This window comes from Symphalangus syndactylus, chromosome 4 (assembly GCF_028878055.3).
Source record: "Symphalangus syndactylus isolate Jambi chromosome 4, NHGRI_mSymSyn1-v2.1_pri, whole genome shotgun sequence".
NCBI classification, from domain to species: domain Eukaryota; kingdom Metazoa; phylum Chordata; class Mammalia; order Primates; family Hylobatidae; genus Symphalangus; species Symphalangus syndactylus.
This window is the reverse complement of record NC_072426.2, coordinates 93176331-93188859: the sequence shown is the minus strand read 5'-3', so window position 1 is coordinate 93188859 and position 12529 is coordinate 93176331. Positions and strand designations below refer to the sequence as shown.

Below are 12529 nucleotides of genomic sequence, written 5' to 3'. Positions count from 1 at the left end.
GTGAATAGCCAAGAGAATCGGTTTCTTTAGAAAATATATATTTTATTCTGCCCATTGCTTCTAAATGAATCTACTGCAAAGCTGTGTTTACCCACATCCATATGCAAATATTGACTTATGCATTGCAACAAAGTAAGCTTGGTAGGTTTCAGAAGGAAAACACAGCACAGATAAACATTTATAAGCAATTCAAATATTAAAGAGCTTAAACATTTCGAAAGACATTCAAATATGAGTTTTTCTGGGATGTCATTATGGTGCTGCAGTAATTTGCAAAATAGAGTTACTGAACTACATAGCTTTTATGTGTGAAAGTATGCCTTTATTTTTTGACAGCAATAAAATCAATATGTTAAGTATTCATACCATCCTTTATAGTCCTTCAGGAGATATAGTCAGCTGTATATTCTCTTTTAAGGTGATACTATAGTAAAATGAGACAGTAAATTTCACAAACTATCATAAGTGTTGCTAAATATTCCTGGTAATCATGGGTAAGGATTGTTTTAAATGTTTGCTCTGATGTTAGGAGGTATATTCACTTTGTGGCAGAATATGCCATTTTAGCCTTCTTGAGTCTGGTATTTGTTCCTTTAATATAACTTTTATTAAAATGTCATAGAACTCAGTTAGTGTACATGTCACTCCTTTGAATCCCAATAGCTATTTTCTTTTTTTATACACAGTTACACTAAAATGCAGTTTTAAATTGCTCTGAGGAATGCCAAAAACTGGTAAATTCATAGCTCAAGCAAACCCCAGAGATGCCAGAGTGGTCCTAAAGATCTGTTACTGCCACTACTTCTACCACCCACCACCCCTGGGGCAAATCTGCTGTAATGATGCTTCACAATAAAACACACAGTACTGTTGTGGATTATTAACTACTAAGTCAAGAGCAAGAACTTAAACTTTGTTTGCAAGCCCTTTCTTGCATCACTTTTATTAAATAATAAAACCACTGTTATTGAAGATTCTTTTTGGTTTCAATAGTAAAGCCAAAGAGAGACTAGGATAAATAAGTGACCATGAAATGCTAATTACCAGAAAGGTTCCAGTTATTTATTCAACAATGTTGATTGTGAACTGACTTCTGAAAGTCATTGGCTAAATCCTGTTTAGGATTCATAATATGAGACTGAGAGGCTGCTCTCCAGGGAACTGTGGTCTTCAAGTTGACTTATGACACTGCAGGCATATCAACAAGACACAACAATAAAATGTTACTTGTTCAAGGGAAATACAAATAAGACCTGAAAGAGTGCCAAGAAGGAAGAGATCATTTTTGACAAGGTGGTCCAGACAGACATAATGAAGGAAGTAGCATATAAGATGATCTTCAAAGTGTAATAGAAATTCTGTAGATGTGGTGATGGTGGCTTAGGAAGAGGAGATGGCCCAAGCAGAGGTACAGAGATGGGAAAAAGTGAAGCTTGTTGGGTTTTATTTTGTGGTCCATTCTGGGTTCCAGCAAAAGTTTCATGAAGGGAAATCATGGAAAATGAGACCAGAAATAGAAGACTAGATCCTATGTGGAGGGTCTCTTGTGGTATTTTATTAATTAGTTTTGTTAAATAAGTACTTATAAAGTTCCCAGTCTGTGCCTGACACTGTGCCACCGTGCCAGGCACTGGCATTCATAATACAGAGGGCAGGTGGGGTAGTCACACTCATGGTGTTTAAAGCAGAGTGGAAGAATCAGATGATGAAATGAGCGATTGCAATAGAATGGAACAATCCATGTTGTGCAGGATGTCATCTGTTTTCCCCTAATGATCTACTCTCCACCAGTGCCTTCCACCTTGCTGTGTGCCCTGATTTTTGTGAAATGCAGGAAAAGATTCCCTTGCCCGTGGCTTCTTGGGAGGTTCGAGAGTGGAGGGAGGATGAGGCTGGGGACACTTGTTCCCCAGCTGTCCTTCTCCTGGTCATTTTGAGTTGGCCATGTCCTTCCATTGAAGGCCATGGCTCCTACTGGGGAGCCCTCTCCACACAGCCCGTCTTTGAGTTCTGGTAACTGCTCTCTTTTCTTGCTCCCTCAGAAGCAGTGATGACAACTTGGTATCATAAGCCATGGAGCGCTTCCACCTCCCCTCACTTAGCCCCGTTACCTGTGCCATCTGCTGCCTGATGGGCTCCTGACTGATACAGATGTGATAGTACATTTGTTTCCTGAGGCTGTTGCAACAAATTACCACAAATTTGGTGTCTTAAAAGAAATTTGTTCTGTTAAAGTCCCGGAGGGCAGAAGTCTGAAATCAGTATCACGGGGTGGAAATTAGGATGTCCTATGGCTCTGTATTTCCTCTGGAGGCTTCATGGGAGTCTGTCTCTGGCCTCTTCCAGCTCCTGGGTGGCTGCTGGCATCCCTTGGCTTGTGACAAATCCCTGCCTCCGTTTTCACACCACCTCTTCTTCTAGGCGTGTCTTTCCCTCTTCAGTGTAAAATTTCCTTCTGCCTCCCTTTTATTCAGACACATGATTGCATTTAGGGTCCACATAGATGATCCAGAATAATCTTCCTACTTCAAGATCCTTTTTTTTTTTTTTTTTTTTTTTTGAGACAGAGTCTTGCTCTGTCGCCCAGGCTGGAGTGCAGTGGCGCAATCTCGGCTCACTGCAAGCTCCGCCTCCCGGGTTTACGCCATTCTCCTGCCTCAGCCTCTCCGAGTAGCTGGGACTACAGGTGCCCGCCACCACGCCCGGCTAATTTTTTTGTATTTTTAGTAGAGACGGGGTTTCACCGTGGTCTCGATCTCCTGACCTCGTGATCCGCCCGCCTCAGCCTCCCAAAGTGCTGGGATTACAAGCGTGAGCCACCGCGCCCGGCTTCAAGATCCTTAATCACACCTGCAAAGACTTTTTCTGTATAAAATCAACAGGTTCCAGAGATCAGGACCCAGTTGAGCAGTCATATCCAGCCACCACAGAGAGGGAAGTGCAAGGTGCTAGGGAGGCACAGAGCAGAGAGGGCCCAACCAGTCGACTAGATCCAGGGATGTCTTCCCAAGGAGTAAGGAAGACAAATGCTGCATTTGAAGGATTAACAGAAAATACCTAGGCAAAGGAAATCAGGGCATGGAATTGAGTGAGGGGCTGTTAAAAGCAACAAATAGCTGGAGCAAAGGCCTGGAAGACACAGCATGCCTGACCCATTTGAAGACCTAGCTTCCTTAGGGTTTGGCTGGCAGTAGAGAGGGTGGGAGAAGCTGATGGGGAGATGGTTGGCAGGAGACAGGGCCAGGATATGAAAAGTCTTCTCAGTGACATTAAGGGATTTGGACTTGGCCCAGTTGGCAAAGAGCATACATTACATACTTTTAAACAAGGGAGTGATATAAAAGTAGGGCTTCAGAAAGATTAATTTAATATTGAGACACAGTGCAGGTTGCAGCGAGGAGATCCTGGAGGCAGGGAACCCATTTGAGCCATGGGATGAAAATTTCACCGATGTTGGCTGCTCAGTAAACATCTGAGGGTATTAGATGCTGAGTAGAGTGGGCCTGATGTCATCAATTATTGATGAATATTTATTAACTTCCGAGAGCCTGTAGACTGAGTAGTTCAGGAAGATGGAAAAAGGGCCTGGTACATGGTCTAGAAGCATACATAAGGTTTGCAGTTTAATTGCACTTAGCTCTCCTTCCTTCAAATGATTGTTTCCTATTTCAGGAATATTTAATCTACTTGTTAGAATGAGTGTTTTGTTTGATAACACATTACTGATTCTACAAAGAAAGCTTTAGTGTCTGAAATTTAATCCTGGAAGTCAAAGGCCAGGAATAAAACATCTGTGGGCTCTAGGAAACTATTTCCAATGAAATTAAGTAGAAAAGTGTTAACCAGAGCATAGGATTTTGAGTCATGCTAAAAAATATTGGAAGAAAACAAATGTGGCACAGATGCTGTGTAATTTTAGAAGTATAATTTGGAATATCTGACACTTATGTACCATAATAATGGATAAACACAAAAGAATCTTCACCATGTGTTCATCTGGCAGAATGTAAACAATTGACTTGTTACTAAGTTGCTTTTTACTTATTGAAATATACTCTCCTGAAATGAACTAAATAGACCAGGAAAATCTTATTTTTAAAGTTTTAAATATTAGGAAAAATAATTAAATATGAAGTGTCCCAATTTTACCCTCTCCCCCAATTATATCACACTGTAAAAGTGTCTATCTTAAGGGGAAAATTGTCTGTATTCAATTATCTATTATTCACTTTTAACAATTTCTTAATTACAGAAAATGTGTATAGACTATGGGTAGCATGCAGTTTGAGCTCTCCCAAAGAGAGAGTTGATGAGTTTGCTGTGTGCAGATGATTTGAAATGAAGTTTTTTGAAAATTAGAAAATTACAAAGTGATAATGGAAAGATAGCAATAAGGATTCCTAGAATTGTGCCTACAGTCAGAATTTAGAAGGAATTGAACTGAGATATGAACTTGCTTAGCCAAGACCCACCCAAGAAAACAAAAATGTGCATTACAGAAGGGTCTGTGCTTGACAGGGGAAAGCCATCACGACACCGTGCTACTCCATGACCCAATTCAAACAAAACTGCAAAAACAGTGTACTGATAGAAGGTACTCATTAAATAAATTTTGAAAAGAGAATTGGAATGTATTTCATTCTGGTAGAAAACAAGTAGCTAATAAAGTCAATTTATCTTTTGGACAAAGCAGAAAGTGATGAGATGGAGGATTGAAGGGATGTAACTCTCAATCATTTTGGGAAAATCGTGGAGGTTTTGAGCTGTCCAAGTTAGCAAAGGTGGAGCTATTAATACATCTCTCAGAATTATCTTCCCTCTATGGTCCCAGGTGAGGGTTGGCCACAAGAGCTGCTCATATGAGATTTGGAAGGGGAAATGAAGTGGCAGCTCATGTTCCCCAGATAGGGTGCACTTGCACACGGCACTGACTGGCTGGCCCCTGGCATTGGTCTAGGACAGTGGCTTGGCTCATGGCTCCAACTACAGCTTCTCTTTCATCTTTCTGACCGTTTATTATTTCTTCTCCATCCCTCCCTTTGCATACCTTTTCCCTCCTATTCATACCATGATGATTAATTTTTTGTGTCTAGACTAAGCATGGTTTCCGGGTGTGTCTGTGAGGGTGTTTCCAGATGAGATTCACACTGATTGGTAGACTCAGTAAAGCAGACGGCCCTGGGCATTGGGTGATTCCCAGTGTGGGTGGGCATTTTCCAATCCATAGAGGGCCCTCATAGAGCATAAGGTGGAGGAAGGAGGATGTGTCCCCTTTATTTTCTGCTTCACTACTTGAGCTGGGACATCTCATGTCATCTCATCTCATCATCTTCTTCTGCCCTCAAACTGGAATTCACACCATCAGCTCCCCTGCCTCACAGGGCTGGATCACTCCACTGGCTTTTCTGGGTCCCCAGTTTGCAGATGGCAGATTGGGAGACTTCTTAGCCTTCCTAATCTCTCTCTCCACACACACACATGCACATGCACACACACCCCCTATTGGTTCTGTTTCTTTGGAGAACCCTGAATAATACAATATCTCTTTGCTTCTGGAATCCCAGTTCTATCTTGTTTTGGATTTTTCCAGGACACAGCCTCAGCTGTCATGAGAGTAGAAATATTCCTTATTAATAGATAACTAGTCAGACACAATGGCTCATACCTGTCTGTAATCCCAACACTTCGGGAGACCAGGGCAGGGAGATCACTTGAGGCCAGGAATTCAAGACCAACCTGAGCAGCATAGTGAGACTCCATCTCTACAATTCTTTTTTTAATTAGCCAGGCATGATGGTGTGCACCTGTGTCTGAGCTACCTGGGAGATCACTTGAGCCCAGGAGTTTTGAGGCTGCAGTGAGCTATGATTGCACCACTGTACTCCAGCCTATATGATAGAGACCTATCTATCTCAAAAAAATTACAGATAATCTACAGCAGATTTGTGGCCTTGTATTCCTTATGCTGGTCATCCATCCATGGTTAAGAATAAGTTGAGGGAAAATCTGGGATAGCAAAAATGTTTTCCTCCACCAGTGCATGGGTCCAACAAAAAGTCTTGATTTTTCCCCCAAGTACCTTTGCTGACCTTATTGATGAATCTCACTTTTCACAGGTGCTGATAACCAGATAGGATGCTGTTCTTGCTGTGTAAGCATGCTAGCCTTGGAAATGAATGCACTGTGGTAACCTAGGTTAGTGTCTCATCTTTTAACCTCTTATCATTAGCCCACCTCACTTTGCCAAATTATCTGAGCTATTAACTATATTTATATGGTGAAACAGCCAGGATTCCCATCCAGAAATCTCAGAGCCACCTGCTTCACAGCTCCCCTTGTTGAAGTTTTCAAGAGATACAAGCAGAGGACACTCAAGATAAAAACACACATTTCTGCTTGCTAAGTCAGGTAGCTCTCTAATCTCCCAAACTATTGCCCCCTTGATCTTCTCTGGCTTAAGGCCTAGCTGGACTGCATTTATTGCTCATGGCATTTTTTTTTTTTTTTTTTTAAACCTGTTCGGCCTTTTAATGGGGAAGAGGGTGATCTTTTCCTAGTCAGAAGAACAACAAAATAGGTCCAGCTGACTGCAGCAGTTGATGCAGCTCTGTTGGAAAATGAGAAACAACCCTTCTTTCTCCCAAAAGAAAATTCTACACAGAGGACATTTAAAGTCCTTTGTTTTGCTTAGCCTAACTCCTACAAATGGCACCATGGCCTGGTTGTTCTTGATTTATACATTTCATTCATTCATTCAATATTTATTGAGTGTTCCAAGACAAGGGATACAGCAGTAAAAAATAGATGTATTCTGTATTTTCATGCAATTTGTATTCTAAGTAAGACATGAACAAATACACAAGAAGATATGTAATTACAAATTGTGCTGGGTCTCTGAAGGAAAAGTGAAGCTTGTGATTAGGGGTTTTAATAGGGTAACAAAATTCAGGAAGGGGAGAGAGAGAAGGATTTACTGAAGAAGTGATGTTTCAGCTGAGGCATGAGTGATGAATTTGAGTTAGGTTGTTAAAGAGTTGGTGGCAGGGACACATTCCAGGCAAAGAGGAAGAACACAGGTTGTATGTACAAAGGTCTTGGGACTACCACCTCCTCAGAAGAGAGCTGGTGTGTGAGTAGTATAAAGACATCATCTGATAATTTAGCAATTTGTAATTCATTTGGGTCACACTGAGATACTTCAATATTTCTTAAAAGCATGTACAACTAACTGCAGGGCCCCCTTTTGTTGCCTTCACTTGGGAAGACATGGCAATAAGGTAAAAGGATACAACATACCGCACTCACTTTCTGTCTTCCAGAATTTCAATGACCTCTCTACTTTGTTGAGCCTCTCACTTCCCATTTTTAATGCACTTTAAACACCATCAATTTCATGGCAAATTTCTTTCATCCTTATTTGGCAAAGGGAGACATGTTAGCTGGGCAGGATGCATTGAACCTGTCATCTTTAACTAGAAGCCACTAAATATCTACTGAATTTTTTCATTTTTCACCTTTACCACCACTGGCCTAGGCCAAGACATTTTCACGTCTGCATCAATCTTCTTGCACTACTTTTTCTTCTTTCCATTCTCTGCCTCCTGGAAGTTACAGAGTTTTTTTTCTTTTTCCTAATATATACCTGACCATGTTGCAGCAGTACTTAAAACCCACTCTGTAAGATCACCCAGGACCACTTTTCAATTACTTTGTTTTAGTGATACTGGGTGATTTTCAGTTTCTGGAAGGAACCACATTCCCTGCCAGCTCTGATCATCACACTACGGTTTGTCTCTGCCTGGATGCTACAAGAAAGTATGTAATGACCTTGCTGTGTAGGCCAGAAAGAGTCTAAAGGATTGCTGGGGTTAAGCAATTGAAGAAGGGCTGGGGACTTTACAGTCACATAGGGAATAAAGTCCCCAAGGGAGGAGGGCATGAAACATATGAGGCTTCCCTAAGAAGTGTCTGGAGGTGCCAGGAGGGTGTGAGAGGTCGTGTTAAGGATTTTAGTCTTTCATTTTAAAGGCATTGGAAACCACCAAAGATGAAAAAGCAGGCTAGGTAGGGTGGCTCACGCCTGTAATCCTAGCACTTTGGGAGGCCGAGGTGGGCAAATCACCTGAGGTCGGGAGTTCGAAACCAGCCTGACCAACATGGAGAGACTCCGTCTCTACTAAAACATACAAAATTAGCTGGGTGTGGTGGTGCATGCCTATAATCCCAGCTACTCGGGAGGCTGAGGCAGGAGAATTGCTTGAACCTGGGAGGCGGACGTTGTGGTGAGCCAAGATCATGCCATTGCACTCCAGCCTGGGCAACAAGAGCGAAACTCTGTCTCATAAATAAATAAACAAACAAACAAACAAATAAATAAATAAATAAATAAAATGTCCATAGAGGTTCGTCCATTGTCCAAGAATCATAGCTAGTGCCTAAACCCAGGAAAAAGGTTGTCATTTACCCATATTCTAAATTCAGAAATCTACCAGCTGACATTCTTTTGAAAGCTTTGAGTCTTAAAATAAGCCCTGCCAACAACTCTAGCACATATACTAATAATGGTAAAGAAACAAGAGGCAGGGGGACTTCAAGATAATCATTTCTAAATACCAGGAGTGAAGGTGGGGCAAGGAGGTGGAGGGTTTGTTATTTAGCTTTTAAGTTGTTTCCAATATTTTGCCTAAATATGAACATATCACTTTTCCTAAATGTAAATATTCTTCCCATGCAAATGGTGTGCATTTGTATGAATTCCTAGAATTGGACTTCTTGGGCCAAACATGTACACATTTTTAAGGCTTTTTATAGGCACTGTTTGCCTGCCTTTTTTTTTTTTTTTTAGAGGTTTTAGAACTTTTGCACCAACAGGAAAGAATAAAATGACTGTTTCACTGCACTCTTAACAACATTGGATGCTATATTTCTACATATTTATATAACTTACTTATATTTAGTTTAATAGTTTGAATAAATAACGATACATTCACACAATATAATCCTATGTAGTTCATTTAGAAAGTATATTTTGTAAAAATTTTTAATGATATGGTAAAAAATTTAAGAGAAAAAATAGGCAAAATTTTTTTTAAATCCATGTAAGTATAATTCTGTATACACATTCTCAGACACAGAAAATAATTGGAAAGAATGAACCAAAATGCACAAAGTAGTCATCTCTGAGTGATAGAACTATGAACCATTTTCTTATTCATATTCTTTTTTCCAAATTTTCTCTTAATAGGTTTTGCTGTTTCAGAATAAATTTTTATTACAAAGAAAATGTATTTACATTCTAGAAAATGAAGACAGACAAAAGAGAAGAAAATTAAAATGTCCTGCAGGCTGGGTGGGGTGGCTCACACCTGTAATCTCAGCACCATGGGAGTCCAAAGCAGGATTGCTCAAGACCAGAAGTTCAAGACTGGCCTGGACAACATAGCAGGAGCTCATCTCTACAACAACAACAACAATTTAGCCAGGTGTGGTGGCATATGCCTGTAGTCCTATTGACTTGGGAAGCTGAGGTGGAAGGATCACTTGAGCCTGGGAGTTTGAGGTTGCAGTGAGCTATGATGACTCCACTAAACTCCAGCCTGCGTAACAGAGTGAGACATCTCAAAATTAAAAAAAAAACAAATCTCCTGTAATCTTGAGCATTTAAAGTTGATAACATTTTTTACAGCCCTTCATCATATGTATGTGTATATATGCCATATGTATGTATGGAGATATATATATACACACACACACACATACACACACACAAACACGTAAGCTGTTTTCAACAGTGATGATAGGGTTAAATTTGCACCATGATGATTCAGAATCATCTTTCCATAAAATGGTCAGATATAAACCATTAGCTGGGCCGGGCATGGTGGCACACGCCTGTAATCCCAGCACTTTGGGAGGCTGAGGGGGGCGGATCACGAGGTCAGGAGATCAAGACCATCCTGGCTAACATGGTGAAACCCTGTCACTACTAAAAATACAAAAAATTAGCCAGGCGTGGTGGTGGGTGCCTGTAGTTCAAGCTATGCAGGAGGCTGAGGCAGGAGAATGGTGTGAACCCGGGAGGCGGAGCTTGCAGTGAGCCGAGATTGCGCCACTGCACTCCAGCCTGGAGGACAGAGTGAGTGAGACTCCGTCTCAAAAAAATAAAAAAAATTTAAAAAAACCATTAACTGGAAAATAAGCAAAATAAAATAAGCAATATATGTAGAGGGAAATTACAGATGTATTGATCTGTGGCTATTAGACATGTGTACACTCAAAAATACAATAGATATAACTTAAGATCATACTCTACAGTTTTTTTTAACACATTGTAACTTCCTATATTCCATATTCATTTCTGATGCCTGCTATGTGACATTGCGCGACTTGATCTGAACACATCAAAGCTTATCATTTATTAATGAGGAAACTACTTTAGCACCAATGGTTCTCAAGGTTCGTTGTATATTTTTGTATATTTAAATTACCTGGGAAGTTTTCAAAAACACTGAAGCCTGGAGCTCACCTCCAGGGACCCTGATCAGAGATGGAGTCCAAGAATAAGTTTTTTAAAAGCACCCCAATGTGTTTCAAATGTGCAGCCAGGATTATGTATGAATCAGTGAGGAAGATATGCCAGTTTGACATATATGTGTTAGATCCAGTTAGGTTTCCTCTTCAAACAGCTTATCCAGTTTCCCCATTCTCTATCCTATAATTCCAAATACCCCTTGCTTTTGCTGTGCCCCAACTTGTCTGAATATGCCTAGGCATGCCTGAACTTGCTACAACCCCACTCCACATTCCTTTCCTTATCAGGGAATAGGTTACCTTCCTACTCCCCCGTAAATGACCCCCCTTCTTTCTTTTCTCACCTCCCTTATGTGCCTACCTTATCTAAGAAAGTTTAAATGTTTAGCCAGTTGGGACTAGTTTAAACTGTGCGGTCTAACCCTAGCCAATAGGGGAAAGACACAGAAGCAGAAGCTGCATTAGAGATACTAAAAACCCCTGCTTTCCTTTGTTCTGTGTGCTCTCACCATTGCTCCATATGTGAGATGCACCCTTCTGCAGAAGTAAATTTGCGCGCTGAGACCTTCTCAGTCTAAGTGCTTGTTTTCTTTGCCACTTAGAGCTCTTATTCCCAACAATATGGGAGAAAATGGGTGCACAAATATAAGACTTCTAACTTGGCACAGACTGCAGTTTTGCCTTCCGTGGCCTTGTTCATTAGGGACAGGGTTCAATTCACAACATGGCTAATTCTGAGCCATCTTCCCATAATGATCAGACATGACCACGAACTGCAAATAACAAGCAGTATATGCAGATGCAAATGATAAGCAACTTGATTTGTGGCTATTAGACATACCAAACAACAAGGAGTTATTTCTTGCCAGGAACCAATTAGTAAATACATGCAAAATGTATCAAGTGAGGTCAGCTAACAGAAACAGTCTTGCTTTTCCTCAAACTGCTGTTGGTGAATTTTTCTAGCAAGCTTTCAAAGATGCTGAAATTCAGTTTGTGGAATTCTCAGTTTCTTGGAAAAGAGTTTCTTCCTCAGTACACTAGTATATTTAACCAATATACCATATTTCATCAATTCTAAGATGCACATTTTCATATTTTAATATCTGAGATTTCAATGCATCTTAAAATTGATAGAAAATAATATTGTTTAACTGGTAGCATTGTTTTCTTTCTTAGTGGCACATAAAACAGTAGGACATCTTAAAATCAATGATGCAGTATAATATGATATATGAAAAATATTCAGAATCTGACCATTTCTTAACAGCATTACTGCCATCTTCCTGGGATAAACCTCCATCATCTTTTGCTTATATTATTGCAATAGCCTCCTAACCTGTCATTTTGTTTCCACCCGTAGCCTGACTTCAGTTCATTCTAAACACAATGAACAAGAGTGTTCCTGTTAAAACTGAAGGCTGGCCTTCACCTCAGGACCCTGCTTCCTGGCAGCTCTTCCAAAAGTGGCTCCCTTCCCTCACACAGTCTTCACACCCCTGGACCTCAGAGGTGGGGAAGTGTCCTTCCTGCTTCTCATGGCAAATTCTTACCATTCTTCCTGCTTCCTCCATAAAAACCCTGAGTTTTTTTTTTTTGTTTTTTTTTTTATTTTTTTTATTTTATTTTTTTCTTTTTCTTTCTTTTTTGTTTTCTTTTTTTTTTTTTTTATTATACTTTAGGGTTTTAGGGTACATGTGCACAGTGTGCAGGTTTGTTACATATGTATCCATGTGCCATGTTGATTTCCTGCACCCATTAACTCGTCATTTAGCATTAGGTGTATCTCCTAATGCTGTCCCTCCCCCCTCCCCCCACCCCACAACAGTCCCCGGAGCGTGATGTTCCCCTTCCTGTGTCCATGAGTTCTCATTGTTCAATTCCCACCTATGAGTGAGAACATGCGGTGTTTGGTTTTTTGTCCTTGCGATAGTTTACTGAGAATGATGGTTTCCAGTTTCATCCATGTCCCTACAAAGGACACGAACTCATCATTTTT

At 40.5% G+C, this 12529-nt stretch overlaps 1 long non-coding RNA gene across 4 annotated transcripts in view; it reads left to right on the top strand.

Moving 5' to 3' along the window:
• The window catches only part of LOC134736488 (uncharacterized), a 163878-nt gene that overhangs the window by 133125 nt on the left and 18224 nt on the right, over positions 1-12529 (top strand). The window contains exons 4-6 of one of the 4 annotated variants that reach the window (XR_010120537.1): positions 6117-6195; positions 9245-9482; positions 11894-12042. This is a non-coding gene — a long non-coding RNA (uncharacterized lncRNA). Of the gene's footprint in view, positions 1-6116; positions 6196-9244; positions 9651-11893; positions 12043-12529 lie in introns of those variants that run through there. The other 3 variants (XR_010120536.1, XR_010120535.1, XR_010120538.1) reach the window with 3 other exon arrangements.